At 38.9% G+C, this 15,794-nt stretch overlaps 1 non-coding gene across 1 annotated transcript; it reads right to left on the bottom strand.

Moving 5' to 3' along the window:
• Positions 1 to 15,119: 15,119 nt before the first annotated feature.
• Positions 15,120 to 15,191, bottom strand: TRNAP-AGG. The gene has a single exon. It is a non-coding gene; the product is annotated as a tRNA-Pro (tRNA).
• Positions 15,192 to 15,794: the final 603 nt, after the last annotated feature.

The raw sequence follows: 15,794 nt of genomic DNA on the forward strand, positions 1-15,794 counted from the left end.
AGTAAAGGTGGTGGGGTAGCATTGTAATGGGATGTATTGCAACATGGGTTTTTAACATGAAGTGGTTACCTGTGAATTAAATGAGAAATGACAGTGTGCACAAAACAGAATGACAGGTTTCAGAGTAGCAGCCGTGTTAGTCTGTATCTGCAAAAAGAAAAGGAGTACTTGTGGCACCTTAGAGACTAACACATTTATTTGATCATAAGCTTTCGTGAGCTACGAAATAAATGCTCAAATAAATGTGTTAGTCTCTAAGGTGCCACAAGTACTCTTTTTCTTAAAACAGAATATGCTTTGAGTCAAAATCACTTTGGGGAAGAATTGTAAAAGAGTTTATGTTGGTGTCTGCTAGAGACCCCCCCAAGGGTCGGACTCAAATATGGACAGTGATCTCTTAAATACGATTGGACAGATACATACGCTTGGGAATTGTCTCATAATGGGAGACTTGAACTTTCTTGATATAGATTGGAGAATAAATGCTACTAATACTTGTAGGAGCCCAGTTATTCCCAGATGTGATAGAAGACAGCTTTCTTCATCAAATTGTCACTGAATCACAAGGGGTGATGCAGTTTTAGACTTGTTTTTATTAAGTGGAAAGGACATCATAGAAGAGCTGGTCATAACAAATAACTTTGGATCAAATGACCGTGAGCTGATTCAGTTTAAATTAAATGGAAGGATATTCAAAATCAGATTGTCAACTATAATTTTTTTATTTCAAAAAGGCAGACTTTTGGGGGAATTAATTCAAAAAATCAACAGAACTGAAGAATTCAAAAACTTAAATGCTTGGAGTTTCTTCAAATCAATGATATAAAAACTGTCAGAAATTTGCATCCCAAGCAAGGGGGAAAAACTTGTAGGGAAAGGCTCCAGACCAAACTGGATAAATAACCACTTAAAAAGTTTATAAGGCATAAGCAGAGACCCTTCAGAGACTGGAAAAAGGGGTTGATCAGCAAAGAAAGCTACATTGTGGAGGGTAGAAAATGTAGGAATAAAGTGGGAATTGCTAAAAGTCAAGATTAAATTAGTTCTTGCCAAGGAAATTAAAATAAATAATAATAGGAGTTTTATTTATATAAATATAAAGAGAATAAGGAAGGACGAGGTTGGGCCTCAATACAGCGTGCATCTGGAGGAGATTATAAATGAGATGAATAATTTCTCAGTTTTTACTAAAGATGATAATATGGAGTGTGGGCATGAAGGCAGGATGCCTGTTGAAAAAGAGTACATAGAAATGGAAATTAGAGGTGAAAGAAAAACTCAGTGCTTAATGAGCTCAAATGGTGGGGTTTAACTGGATAGTTTCAATTCCAGAATATTGAAAGAACTGGCACATGAGATCGCTAGACTAGTAGCAAGGACTTTTTTTTTTAAATCTGTATTTATATATTCAGGCGTAGTACCGTATGACTAGAGAATAGTTAAGGTTGTACCAATATTTAAGGAAGGGGGAGGAAGCAATTCATGCAATCACAGACTTGTTAGTCTGACCTGAATAGTATGCAAGGCATTAGAACAAATTGAAAAGGAAAGAATAAGTAAATTCATGGAGGTAAAGGGAAAATGGGGTGTAATGCAACATAGGTTTTCCAAAGGCAGATTGTGCCAGACTAACCTGATTTCTTTTGAGAACATACCTTTTTTGTTTTGGTTTTGGTTTTTTATTTATAAGGGAAATGCAGAATATCTAATATACTTGGACTTCAGTAAAGCTTTTGACATGGTACCACATGGGAAATTATTAGTTAAATTAGGGAAGATGGGGATCAGAACAAGATCTGTTAAGGTGCATAAGGAAATGGCTAAAGAGCAAAAATCAATGGGGTTATGCTGAAAAGTGAATTATCAGACTGGAGGGAGGCTACTATTGGAGTTCCTCACGGATTGGTCTTGGGGCCAATCCTTAGCAATATTTTTATTTATGACCTTCATATAAAAAGTAGGAGTGTGCTAATGAAATTTGCTGATGATGCAAAGTTGGGAAACATCATCAATATAGAGGAGGATCAGAATATTATGTAGGAAGATCTGAATGACCCTGAAGACTGGAGTGACAGAAATGGAGTGAAATTCAGTAGTATAAAGTGCAAGGCCATGCACCTAAGGCCTAATATGAATTTCTGCTGCAAACTGGGGGTGCATCAATTAGAAGTAACAGAGGAAGAGAGAGACCTGGTATGTTGGTTAATTGAAGGATGATGATGAGCCACCATTGTGATGTGGCAGCGAAAATGCAAATGTGATCCCGGGGTGTATCAGGCAAGACATTTCCAACAGAGATAAAGAAATATTAATGCCATTGCACAAGGCAGCAGTAAGACCTAATTTGGAATACTGGTTACCCGTGTTGAAGAAAGATTAATTTAAACTAGAACAGCTGCAGAGAAGAGCTACTAGGATGATCGGGGAGCAAAGGGCCTATCTTATGATAGAAGACTGGAAGAGTTTGGCATCTTTAGTGTATCAAAAAATGGCTGAGGGGGTAATGTGATTATTCCCTCTATAAATACCTTAGGGGGATAAATATTGGCTAGGGTGAAGAGCTATTTAAGCTAAAGAACAATGTTGGCACCAGAACAAATGGATATCAACTGGCCACAAACAAATTCAGGCTGGAAATTACAAGGTTTCTAACCATCAAAAGGATGAGGGTTTTTGGAGGCAAACAATTAATTTTGAGAGAGAGCTGGACAAATTTATGAGTGGGATTGTATGATGGGGTTACTTCTGATGGGGGAGAGCAGAGCTCAATAGCTCACTTCCAGTTTGTTATATATTCCTAAAAGCTCATACTTCAGGGTTTCATCCAACCCCCTGTAGGAGTCAGGAAGGGATTCCTCCACCCCAATATATTCTATTTTTTTTAAAAAAAACCTCCTTCCTCTGAAGTGTCAGGGAAGGGACACAGGTTGGGGAGGGCCTGGGCTCTGAGGTGGCACGAAGCATTCTCATTCTCTCTCTCAGGTTGTTGAATAATTGGACCTTGCTCACATGTTCAGGGTCTAACTGATCACCACGTGAGGGGATGAGATGGAATTATTCCCCAGGTCAGATTGGATAAAACCGATGACACACTGCCCTCTTTCAAGGACTCCAGGACTACCCTTAGGGCAGGTGGGGTGTACACACTGGTGCTGCAGATGCATTGCAGTGGCATCCAACATTAGCAGCAATATCACCTTCAGCACATGTTTTCTCAGCCTTTCCCTCCTCTGAAGCAATGGGACTACCCCAGAAAGAGGGATAGATCCCACAGGAGAAAGCAGTGGGACTCAGGGATTGGCCAGTTCACGCACCCACTCCCCGGGCTGTCTAAGTGCCCATTTTGACTCTGTAGACCAGAGCACTGTTCCAGTTGTTGCTCCTCCCTCCTCATTCCCCTGCCCTTTTGAGGACAGGCTGGCCCAGTTTCACAAAGCTTGGAGCTCAATCCCTTCTGACAACTAGGCCCTAGACACTGTCAGATGGAGGTTTGCCATCTAGTTCTTCTCCACATTTCCTTCCCAACCTCCTTCCCTCTCCCTCTTCAGGGACCCCTCTCATGAGATACTGCTCCTCGAGCAGGTCAGCTCTCTGTTGGCTTTGGAGGAGGTTCCACCAGGACACCGGGGGCATGGTTTTTACTCCCGGTACTTCCTGATTCCCAAAACCAAGGGAGGGAAGAGACCAATCCTCAACCTTAAAGTCTTCAACAAATATATGAAGTATATGAGGTTCCAGATGGTTACTCTATTAACTATACTTCCCATTTTGTCTCAGAATGAGTGGTTTGCTGCTGTGGACCTTCAGGACACCTGCATTCATGTGATGATTGTACCAAGTCATAGAAAGTTCCTTTGCTTCATCATGGAGCTCAATCACTATATGATCTTCCACTACTCTACAGACTACGAGTAAATGTTCCATAGACCACCAGTGCTCCATGGGTCACTTTGGGAACCTCTGCTTTACACAGTGTGGCCTGGAAATAAAAGAGATCCCAAACTCCTAATGCAACAAACAGATTATCATGACTGAGAAGGGATAGCCAAAATACTAGCATAGTTTCGATTAGTTTGGACAACTGATAAATGTGTGCACTGAATGAGATTAATTGTACTTTTCTAATTGACCTAATTACACCTCCATCGAGTCTAAAATATGACCTGAGCTTCACACTCATCCCATTCCTTTAGTTAATCCTCTTGGGGGGAGTAGGGGGCAGGCAGAAACAACTTTTTAAATTGTAGACAGCAGTATCTATAGATTAGGAAGATCCAATTCAAAAAATGTAGAGACAAAAAAACCAGTCCTCACAACTGAGTGACTGACCAAGGCAAAGTATTATTAAATAAGTGCATTCAGTGTAATGGGCAGTATGCTGCTGCTGAAACAACTGAATCTCTGAGGAAATGGAAGAGTTTTGCCTTAGAGACCACATGTTTTCCTAAAATTATAATGCTGTGCTTGGTGCTCTGTTACATGGAAACCCATGTACAGTATAGCTAGTTTCATATGCTCACATCTGTTAACCACTTAACATTTCATTTAATCTTTTTTGCTGAATCTTACTGTAAGTTACCTGAACGTTAAGAAAGAAAAAACCAAAACAACAGAAAACCCCCTCTGCTAGCACTTGATTTATCTGGGAGGATTATAGGGTAGAATAAAGGGCAGTCTTGAAAAGATACTCAGGAGAAAAATACAATATGATAAATTTTTTTTCCCCTTATCACTCAGCAACATAGAACTAGTGAACAGAGAGAAAAACAACAGCAGATATCTTTTCTCATTGTGGCTTAGTCTTCAGAAAAGCTTGTTGTTAATGTTCTGGGCCAGTCTGATGCTGCCCCAGTGGATTTGTGCTGCAATGAAAGACTTAAAGATTCAGGAGCATTCATGGATCTCTGCTGTTCTGACTGTCTGATGCATTGTGTTTGTGGCAGTGAGTGGGGAGGGTGTTACAGGTGCCAGATTGGATACATCCCCAGGTAGCTGGGTACAGAATGACATTGCTATCTTGAAGGAAATTTTATGCATTCCCACCAGAGATTATATGATCATAGCTGTTGATATTGCTTCTGGGAAGGGCAGTGACATTTACCAAGAAAAATGTGAATGAAGTGGATAAAAACATATATAGACTTCTCTCAACCCAGCTTGTATCATGCATAGTCCATACTTCAGAAAACTGAGAATCGTTGGCATATACCTCTTTTTTTCAACCTGTTCCATTCTCGGTAAATTTGATTTAAAGAGACTGATTATATTGTTCTGTTTTTAAGTGCTTGAGTTTTGTAAACAGTGTGTGATAGGTAGCTACATTTACGTTTAGCAACTTTGTGCATGAAATTGTTTGGTTTTGGAGTCTTGTAAGTGCCAGTATATAAATTCCCCTTTATCCCTGAAATCCTGTATAGAAGGTAACATAGAGTGGGTCACCAATATACTAAAAAAAGGTAAATCCCTAATCTATTGTACACGTGAGGTAATCTGTGACGGGGGCTTTGTCCTATTTGTGCTGCTGCTCAGAAATTCCAGTAGTAATCTCTTGTGGGTAAATTGGGAGTTATTGATGTAATGTGTGAATGGGGGGGAAGGGACGGAGGAAGAGAAATTTACCCTTAAATTACAAAATATTTCTCCACTAAAAGCAACTTTATAGCCACTGCTCACTGAAAAGCAGCCTGTACCACGTAGGCTACTCCCCTACAAATTACCAATCCATTAGCACAGCATATGGTTACATGATAGGATGTTCTGACAGCAGTGAATTGTCATAAAGTCAGTGCAAGTCCCAAAGATAGATTTGGCAGATGCAATTTCTTTTTGGAGAGAGGTGATAAGAACATTATCCTACTCATTAATTGGTGTGAAAAAACTACAGCAACCAATGTCTTGGTTTGACTTAGTGTCACTGAAATAAATTAATCCCAGATTTGTATGCGGGTAATAAAAAAGAAAATACTTGCTAGGGATAAACCAGTGAGTAAACTTGACCAGGAAATCAAAGTTGTTGTTTTTTAATCCTATGGATTATAGATGTATCGGAATTAACATTTCAGACCTGGGGAACTAGTCATAGCTATTTGACAGAGATGATAGTGATTTACATACTAGTAAATGATTACTGCAAAACTACATCAGCAGACTATGCAATCTGGCATTTTTCCTAGAAGTCTAGAGTCTGTCAAAAGTGAGGCTGCCCATACATAGTTCAGGGAGGTTAACAATACTTACTCTGTCCTTCAGCTCCTTCATAGTGGAAGGACAGTGCTCAGATAAATTAGACAGTCTGTCTTCACTTTATAAAGAACCCAAAGCTCTACACTAGTAAAAATAGCGTGGGGACAAATGGTGGGTGTTGGCTGTTTACATAGCATACTATGGGGAGGATGTGAACATTTTGCAATAGCAGAATGTTGCCAGCCAAAGTAGAGAGACATACCTGGATGAGCCAAGCAGCTGAAATACTGCTGCAGGGCAGGCAAACAACTCAACTGTCTTGCCTCTGAATCATGTCAGCGTGTTACAAAGGCATAATTGTGAAATCTTCAACATTTCATCAAATGCTTTTTTGTATGCATCAAGCTGTATTAATTTCTCAGTGACAAAGTCTAACCAGTTGTAAAATGATATCAGATATAAATACTCTTATTTTAAAGGAAGGAATAACTTGGGGAAATATGGAGAAAAGATAGGGAACACTGAAGGGTGGGTTAGGAGACCCCTAGTTTATTGAACAAAACACCAGAGAAAATATTGTAGGGGAACAGTGGAGAACCGTATCACCTAATACTTCATCTCTAGCTTCGGTGATTGTGTTTTAGGAGATCCTACAATCTCTTTGTTGGTAGATGGATCTCCCTGGAAATAGCTTTATGTGGAGGGTGTGTGTAAGAAAAACTTCCTTCACTAACATTGGCTTATAATACTCTTTAGCAACTTCACAGAACGGTGGTCATTGCAGCTGGATTTGTTAAAGATGTAACTCCAGTGAGTTCAAGAGAAATTAAACAAGGGATAGTTCATTCTGCACTGTTTGTTAAAGAAAAAGAAATGACTTGCGGTCACTAGCAAACAGGGATTGAAGAACAATGTTAATAGAAAATCCATTGGTTCTAATGCTGCTTGAAGGAGTATAAAATGAAAAATCTCTATTGGCAGAAAAGGTTTATTTAATTATTTATTTTTTTAAAATGTGAGTTTACACAAGTGTTCCTGGGAGGCATTAGTGGGAGTTGTCTTTAGGTTGTGTGTACTTGCAAAGGAACTCAGACTATGTGAGGCTTCTTTGGTTTGGGTAATTGTTAGAGTCTCAAAACTCAGAGCAGATTTATTTAAAAAAATTCTGAAGTGAAACTACTAAAATTGAAATTTAAGCAAAAAGTAATTTCACATTGTCTGAATATGGCGCAGGCTGAACCTGGGACATTGAATTAGTTTCACTTTGACATTTTGAATATGTTTATCTCTGAAATTGAAGGATCCAACCACCTAAAGCTGGTATTTTTAAAGCTGAAGTTTCAACAATTTTTTTAATGTAAAACTCTTTTACCAGCTCTACCCCCACAAAAACAAGTAAAAAAAAAATTATGGATTACATCATTACAATTACGTGGATTACAATTATGGAAATATGGATTACTCACAAAACCCCTAAGTTAAAAGGACATTATTAAGGTTAATGATGTCTGTCTGTATCTGTACGAGTTTTGCCTGTAATTATTAAGGTTGAAAAGTCAAGCACTAAAAAGTTAGTGAGTGTTAGAATTATCATTTTATATGCAACAGTTATTTGGTCCCTGTGTGTGTATGCATTATTATACAGTCCTTAATTACATGTTCATATAATACTTTGTCTGCAGGACCCCTGCTTCAGTCAGTACACAGGATGGACCTGCTCAGGGGACAGTGCACAGGCACCCTTAACGCTGGCATTTCTTAATTTTTGAGTGCTTTTTGCAACTTTAATCATATTATTTTAACATAGTTTATTTGTGCATCATGCTCTAGGTTTTTATAAAAGCAAACTGAAAAAACAGAAATTCCATCATTTGGCATTGTATTGTCAGACCTCTATCACTTGAGCTAATGGAGTAACTAATAGAGAGTAGTAGGTTGTCACACTCCATGTGGACCAGCACTAAGGGACAATGAAGCAGAAACTATGCAAGTGGGTTTTACAAATATCTGTTGACAACAGAGGAATGGTGAAACTCAGGAATTTTGGATTCCATTATAGGCACTGGTGAGGACTGGTTATCCAGTGGCCACAGACGGTTCTACGCATTTCCCCCCCAAATTTGACCCCCTTCTGCCTTGATCCCTCCAACATGTCCTTTCAGTCCTGTTTGTTCCTCACCATTGACTCCTTGTCCTTGTTCCAGTCTCTTTCTCCTTGCCTCCCCAATCCCAGTCTCTACTCCTCAGGCTTCTCATCCCAGACCTAGTCTCTTTGTCCAGCCGTTACCACTTTCCCCTTCTAGCCTATACTCTGATTTGTCTTCTCCCCCTGACAGAATCTCAATCCTAATCTCCCTCCATGGGTTCCTCATCCAATCTCAGGCCCCCTCAACTCCCTTCCTGGCTACTTGTCCCAGTCTTTTGTCCCAACAGTCCTTATCTCCACTCCTCTTCCGCTCAACTCCTCAGCAAATCACATTGTGTTTTCCACCCTACCCCCAGACAACTGGCCCCTAGTGCCTGTGTTCTTGTCCAGTTTGTCCCAATCTCACCAGACTCCTTGTCCCAATCTATTTCTCTCCCTTTCCCCAGTCCATCTTTTGTACTCTCTACATTCAAATCAGACTGCTTCCTATTCCACACTGCCTGGGTACCAAACTGTGTGTGTGTGCGAGTGATTGAGATCACATGAGAAAGTCTCCCTGCTCTCAGTTCCAATGCTTCAGGCTATCTCAGCCTGGAGTGGGCATTAGAGGAAAGTCCTTCTGAGCCCTTGTAGCCCAAGGTGGAACATGTTTAGTTGTTCTGTGGGGAGGATGCGTGTGCAGTCAGATCACAAACAGGAGCTGTGAGGGAGCACAGTATGTTCAGTAGCTCTATGGTGATGGTGCATGTGTCTTCTGGTCAGCTCTAGGAGCTGTGAGAAGCTGGAGCATGCGCAGAGAGGATGGACTCTGGCAATGTATCTGTTAAAAATGAAGTCTCTACTGAGTGCATGTGAACTACAGTGTTTTTGACAGGCTTATAATTTAGCCAACTTTGGGCTGATATTCACAAGGATTGCAAAAGGCACATCTTTGACATAAAGGCCAATCTTCTGCCAAATTTCATGTCCCTGCTTCAAAAGCAGCGGCTGACACTAGAGCACTTTCAGAGAGAAGGTCTCAAGCATTTTTTAACATGGCAAAACCATGTATTTTCTTGAAAACACATGGGCGTGATGTGATGTCTTTTAAAATGTTTGAGCTCTCTTCTTCTCCCCAGTGAAAAGCCTCAGTTTTGTGTTACTTTCAGTTTTGCAGCCAAAACAATAAAACTTTCCACAGCCAGCTAGCTGTGCTTTAATGTGCTTCTCTGTGTCTGTATCTCCTTTTCTGCTGGGCAAAGATGTAACAACCTGAATCCTTTTGGCTGAATTTTTCAAAATCCTGCCTGACGCGATGGCCAGTATGGAAAACTTCAGTCCAAACCATTAAAGTTTGGCAAAGTTATAAGCACTGAAAACAGGGTCTTATAATGAGAAATGTCGGGTAACCTTAATAGGTGATGCAGCCAGCCCCACCTATAATAAGCTTTTTGAGTAAGGGATTGTATCTTCCTACACTTTTGTGCAGGGCATTGCACATTTTGGACACTAGTGCATACAAATAACATCTGCTAAAAGAAACTGCTAAATTTCACACATGATCAAGGTTTTCCTATTCCTTCTAAAGACTGATCTACTGGAGGTGCTGATTTAGACCATCAATCAGATCTTTATATTTGGAATATTGATTTCTAATCCTGGTGTCACTTGTAGGAGACTGGGAAATGCCTATGATATGTAGGCATTTGGCTATGGATTGTTACATTGACCTCAACAGAGGAGGTATTTTAAATAACCATAGATTGGAACCACTGTAATTATGACAGGTTTCAGAGTGACAGTGATTTAAAAATGAGCAACCTGCCGTACACATAATATAGCAACAATGGTATCCTCCATAACGATACATTAAAAGTTGATACCTTTTAAAAAATACTTTGATTAAATATGAGGATATATTGTTTAGTAAAATGTCTCATCAAAACAGCTCTCAGACAATATGTAGAGTATGGAAAACTGTCAGTGTTTGTCAAGTTGGAGCATATTAAAATCATCTGCCAAATATTTTTTCTTTGCTTACATTCCTATTTAGTGATCATTACTGTTTTCTTCTTTGTTTTCCACATACAATTTAAAATTGAATTCAACAAAGGAATGAGCTTGAAATTAAATCATTGCATATTTTTAAAGTATTGGCCACCACACAGTCATTGAATCAGGGATTTACGTCAATTATAATTCTTGAAATACTATATTTTTGTTAGATCTTTCCTATTTTTTCCACATCCTTAGTTCAAATAATCTTTTTTGGCAACAGTGACATTTAAAGAAAAGGAATTAAGACTCCACTGTTGTAATAGTCTATCTCAGATTTTTCTAAAGCAGTTAGCCTCTACAGTATATATTTTTAAATTATATTCTATAGTTCTCTTTTGGCCAAATTCTGTACTCAGTTGTACCAGCAGTCTTCTTTCTATTATTTGTTCCTTTCATTCAAATAGTTTATGTTTGGTCAATGGAGAATTTTTTTTGGTAGTACAAAATTTTGCAGTAAACAGCAAGCATTTGTGGTTTCATTTCATAAATTTCATATAGCAAAAGTAATTATTCATGTTCTACTCTGAATTTTCTGAATATCACATCTTCTGATAGTTCCCCCTGTAATTTACAAAGGTATTTCTTCTTTAATATGCAATCCAACTCATAATAACATGTCTTAACTATGATTAATTTTCAGAATGTACAGTCATATTGACATTCTGAAGTGGGAATCTTGCCCTCAACAAGCCAGATTGAGGCATGTACTATGTCAATAGACTGCCTCCATTCATGTCATCTTTTAGGATAGCACAGTGTCAGTTAATAGGCTGGTCAGACTTTGCTTAAAGGCATAGGTGCCAGATAATAGGTTTGCTGCAAATGGGCAGTGAGCAAAATAATAAAAGTGACAGCTTTTCTTCAGCAATTCCTTCCTTTGTGCCACCACTGATACACTTTCACCACAGGCCTCTTTTCAGTAGATGACATCTGTTGAAAATAATGTGAGAAAAATGAATATTTGAAAACCCGTTAGTATTTCTGACTGCCAATAACACAGGCTGTATTGCAGCGGCTGGCTGAGAAACCAATGATTTGAAGACCATTTGGAGTGCTAAAATGAATGGTGGAAAAATAAAGGACAAATTGAACCACAGAGTGTTTGTCATAAGTTGTGCACTTGCCCAGAGAACATACAAAAGTCCATCATTCCTTGCTGGTCAATAACAAGATTTAGAATACACTTTTTAAACTAGGGTCAAGAGGCAGATAAGACAGAATTATTCTGTTCAGGAATTTATTCTGTGTCCCAAGGCTATTCAAAATTAGGTTAAAAATATTGGCTAAATTCTGCCCCCATTAACCAGAATTTGAATTTAAATATTTAATGAATCTTCCTGAAGCCATATCTGGCTAATTTTATTAATAGAAATAGGTGTTCCATCTTAAAAATTCAATGGACTCCATCTCCCTAATCTGTATTCATCTGTCCACAGTTAGGAGTCCACACTGGGTGATTTGCATCCCAAATTTCAATTATTTTCTAGCAGATGATATCACACCCAACATGAGGCATTCCCAATGGCTGAATACCATTTATCTGTTTTTAGGATTTACGTGGACAAATTAATTTTCGTTGTTAGGAATGGCCAGACCACTGTCTGTATTCTTTAGAAACTCTGACTTTGGTGCGGGTGTGGGGTATTTCTGGGAATCATAAAAATCATAAACATGTGAGGCTGGAAGGAACCTCACGAAGTCATTGAGTCCAGCCCCCTGTGCTGAGGCAGGACTAAGCAAACCTAGAAGATCCCTGACAGGTGTGTGTATAAAATGAACAATGATGAGGTGATAATCATGCATATACAGAAACATCACTCCTGTTGAAATTGTTTACCCTGAAAGGAACACACCGTTTTAGAAGGCACTATGCATAGCCAAATGTTCAGCCATAGTTGTGAATGTGACATTCACAGTTACAAATAGTAGGAGGCTTCTATGGGATTTTTTTCCCCAATAAGAACAAAATTGGTTCAAGACAAATGAAATCTTATGGAATGGCCAGGGAAAGGATAAAAGTGATTATTTTAAGTTAGCTTAGTATAAAGTAAGAAGTAGGTGCCTAAAATAGAAAATATCCACTGAAACTGAAGTGGTGACTTACTAGTTTGTCTTCTCAATTGTTATGTGATTTTAGAGAAATGTGTATAAATAAATGTATAAGGAATAAACTTCTTTGTTGCTATTCTTTCCTGTGGAAACAATGGCTTCATTTTAGCAAGACATTAATAACTCTCAATGCATTCATAGAGTTTAAGGCCAGAAGGGATCATCAGATGATCTAGTCTGACCTCCTGTATATCACAGGCCATTACATTTTATAAGAAGATAAGAATGGGCATACTGGATCAGACCAATGTTCCATCTTGCCCAGTACCCTACTTTCCAACGGTGGCTAGTGCCAGATGCTTCAGAAGGAAAGGACAGAATAGGGAAATTTATTGAGTGATCCATCCCTTGTCATCCAGTCCCAGCTTCTGGAAGTTAGAGATTTAGAGACACCAAGAGCATGGGGTTGTCCTGGACCATCTTGCCTAATAGCCAACAATGCACCTGTCCTCCATGAAAAAAGAATTAGATAATCTTAACCCAGTTATACTTTTAGCCTTCACAACATGCCCTGACAACAAGTTCCACAGAACGACTGTGTGTTGTGTAAAGAAGTACTTCCTTGTGTTTGTTTTAAACCTACTACTATTAATTTTATTGGGGGAACCTGGTTCTTGTGTTATATGAAGGGATAAATAATACTTCCCTATTGACTTTATCCACATGATTTCATATGCGTCTATCATATCCTTTATTAGCTGTCTCTTTTCTAACGTGAACAGTCCCAGTCTGTTTAATCTCTCCTCATATAGAAGCTATTCCATATCCCGAATAATTTTTATTGCCCTTCTCTGTACTTTTCCCAATTCTAATATATCTCTTTTGAGATGGGGCAACCAGGCCTGCATGCAGTATTCAAGGTGTGGGAGTACCATGGATTTATATAGTGGCATTATATTTTCTCTTATTATCTTTCCCTTTCCTAGTGGTTCATAACCTTGTTAGCTTTTCTGACTGCTGCTGCACATTGAGCAGATGTTTGCAGAGAACTATCCACAATGACTCCAAGATCTTTCTTGAGTGGTAACATCTAATGTAGATCCCATCATTCTGTATATATATATAATTGGGATTATATTTTACAATGTGCATTACTTTGCATTTATCAGCATTAAATTTCATCTGTCATATTTTTGCTCATCCTCCCAGTTTAGTGCGACCCCTTTGTAACTCTTCAGCTTTGTATTTAATAATCATCAGTAATTTATATCTTCTGCAGACTTTGCCACTACAGTATTTACCCACTTTCCAGATCATTTATGAATATGTTGAACAGCACTGGTGTCAGTACAGATCCTTGGGGGATCCACTATTTCCCTCTCTCCATTGTGAAAACTGAATATTTATCCCTACCCTTTGACCTGTTACTGATCCATGAGGATCTTCCCTCTTATCCCAGGACTGCTTACTTTGCTTAAGAGCTTTTGGTGAGAGACTTTGTCAAGGTTTTATTAAAATCCAAGTACACTGTATCTACTGGATCACCATTGCCCACATGTTTGTTGACCCCTCAAAGAATTCTTATAGATTGGTCAGGCATAATTTCCCTTTACGAAAGTCGTGTTGACTCTTCCCCCAACATATTGTGTTCATCTATGTGTCTGATAATTCTGTTCTTTATGATGGTTTCAACCATTTTGCCTGGTACTGAAGTTAGGCTTACTGGCCTGCAATTACTAGGATCACCTCTGGAGCCTTTTTAAAAAATTGTCAGCTATCCTCCAGTCATCTGATACAGAGGTTGATTTAAGAAATAGGTTATTTACCACAGTTAGTAGTTCTGCAATTTCATTTGAGTTCTTCTGAATACTTGGGTGAATAGCATCTGGTCCTCGTGACGTATTACTGTTTAATTTATCAATTTGTTCCAAAAATGCCTTTATTGATGCCTCAATCTGTGACAAGTTTCTTAGATTTATCACCTAAAAGAATTGCATGGCTCAAGTGTGGGAATCTCCCTCACAACTTGTGCAGTGAAGACTGGTGCAAAGAATCATTTAGTTTCTCTGCAACAACCTGGTCTTCCTGGAGTGCTTCTTTGGCACCTCGATCATCCAGTGGCCCCACTGATTTTTTGGCAGGCTTCCTACTTCTGATATACTTAAAGAAAATTGCGGTTTGCTTTTGTGTCTTTTGCTTGTTGCTCTTCAAATTCTGTTTTGACCTGCCTAATTATACTTTTATACTTGACTTGATTATACAGAGTTTGGTCACTTCTGTCTTTCTCAGTAGAATTTGACTTCCAAATTTTAAAATATGTCTGTCTCTAACGCCCTCTTTTACTTTGTTGTTTAACCTTAGTAGCATCTGTTTGCTCCCTTTACTTTTTTTTTTTTTACATTTAGGGTGTACATGTAGTTTGAGCCTCTGTTATGGTATTTTTTAAAAGTTTCCATGCAGTTTGCAGGTATTTCACTTTTGTATCTATTCCTTTAAATTTCCATTTCATAGAATCATAGAATCATAGAATATCAGGGTTGGAAGGGACCTCAGGAGGTCATCTAGTCCAACCCCCTGCTCAAAGCAGGACCAGTCCCCAATTTTTGACCCAGCTCCCTAAATGGCCCCCTCAAGGATTGAACTCACAACCCTGGGTTTAGCAGGCCAATGCTCAAACCACTGAGCTATCCCTCCCCGCAAAACAGGGCTTGTCCGGGAATTGAACCCGGGACCTCTCGCACCCTAAGCAAGAATCATACCCCTAGACCAACAAGCCACTATATAATTTAACTTAACATTTAACTAGTTGCCTCATTTTTGTTAGTTCCCCTTTTTTGAAGTTAAATGCTACTGTGATAGGTTTGTTTGGTACTTCCCCCCTCCCACAAATATTTTAAATTCAATTATCTTATGGTCACTATTACTGAGCTGTTCAGTTTATTCACCTCGTGGACCAGATCCTGTGCTGTACTTAGGACTAATTAAGAATTACCTCTCTCCTTGTGGATTCTAGGACTAGCTGCTCCAAGAAGCAATTGTTAATGGTGTCTAGAAATTTTATCTCTACATCCCATCCTCAGATGAAATGTCACTATGGGAATAGTTGATATTCCCCATTATTCTTGTGTTTTCTGTTTTTGTAACCTCTCTAATCTCCCCAAGAATTTCAGAATCACCATCACCTTCATGGTCAGCAATATTTTCCTACTGCATTCAATACTGCTCGTATTCTTCAAGCATGGACTTTCCCTCCATAGAGATTCTATGGTACAGTTTGAGTCATTTAAGATTTTTACTATATTTGACTCTATGCTTTGTTTCACCTACAGTGCACTCCCCCAGCAGTACAACCTACTCTGTCTTTCCTAAACATTTTGTA

This window comes from Chelonia mydas, chromosome 1 (assembly GCF_015237465.2).
Source record: "Chelonia mydas isolate rCheMyd1 chromosome 1, rCheMyd1.pri.v2, whole genome shotgun sequence".
Taxonomy (NCBI): Eukaryota; Metazoa; Chordata; order Testudines; family Cheloniidae; genus Chelonia; species Chelonia mydas.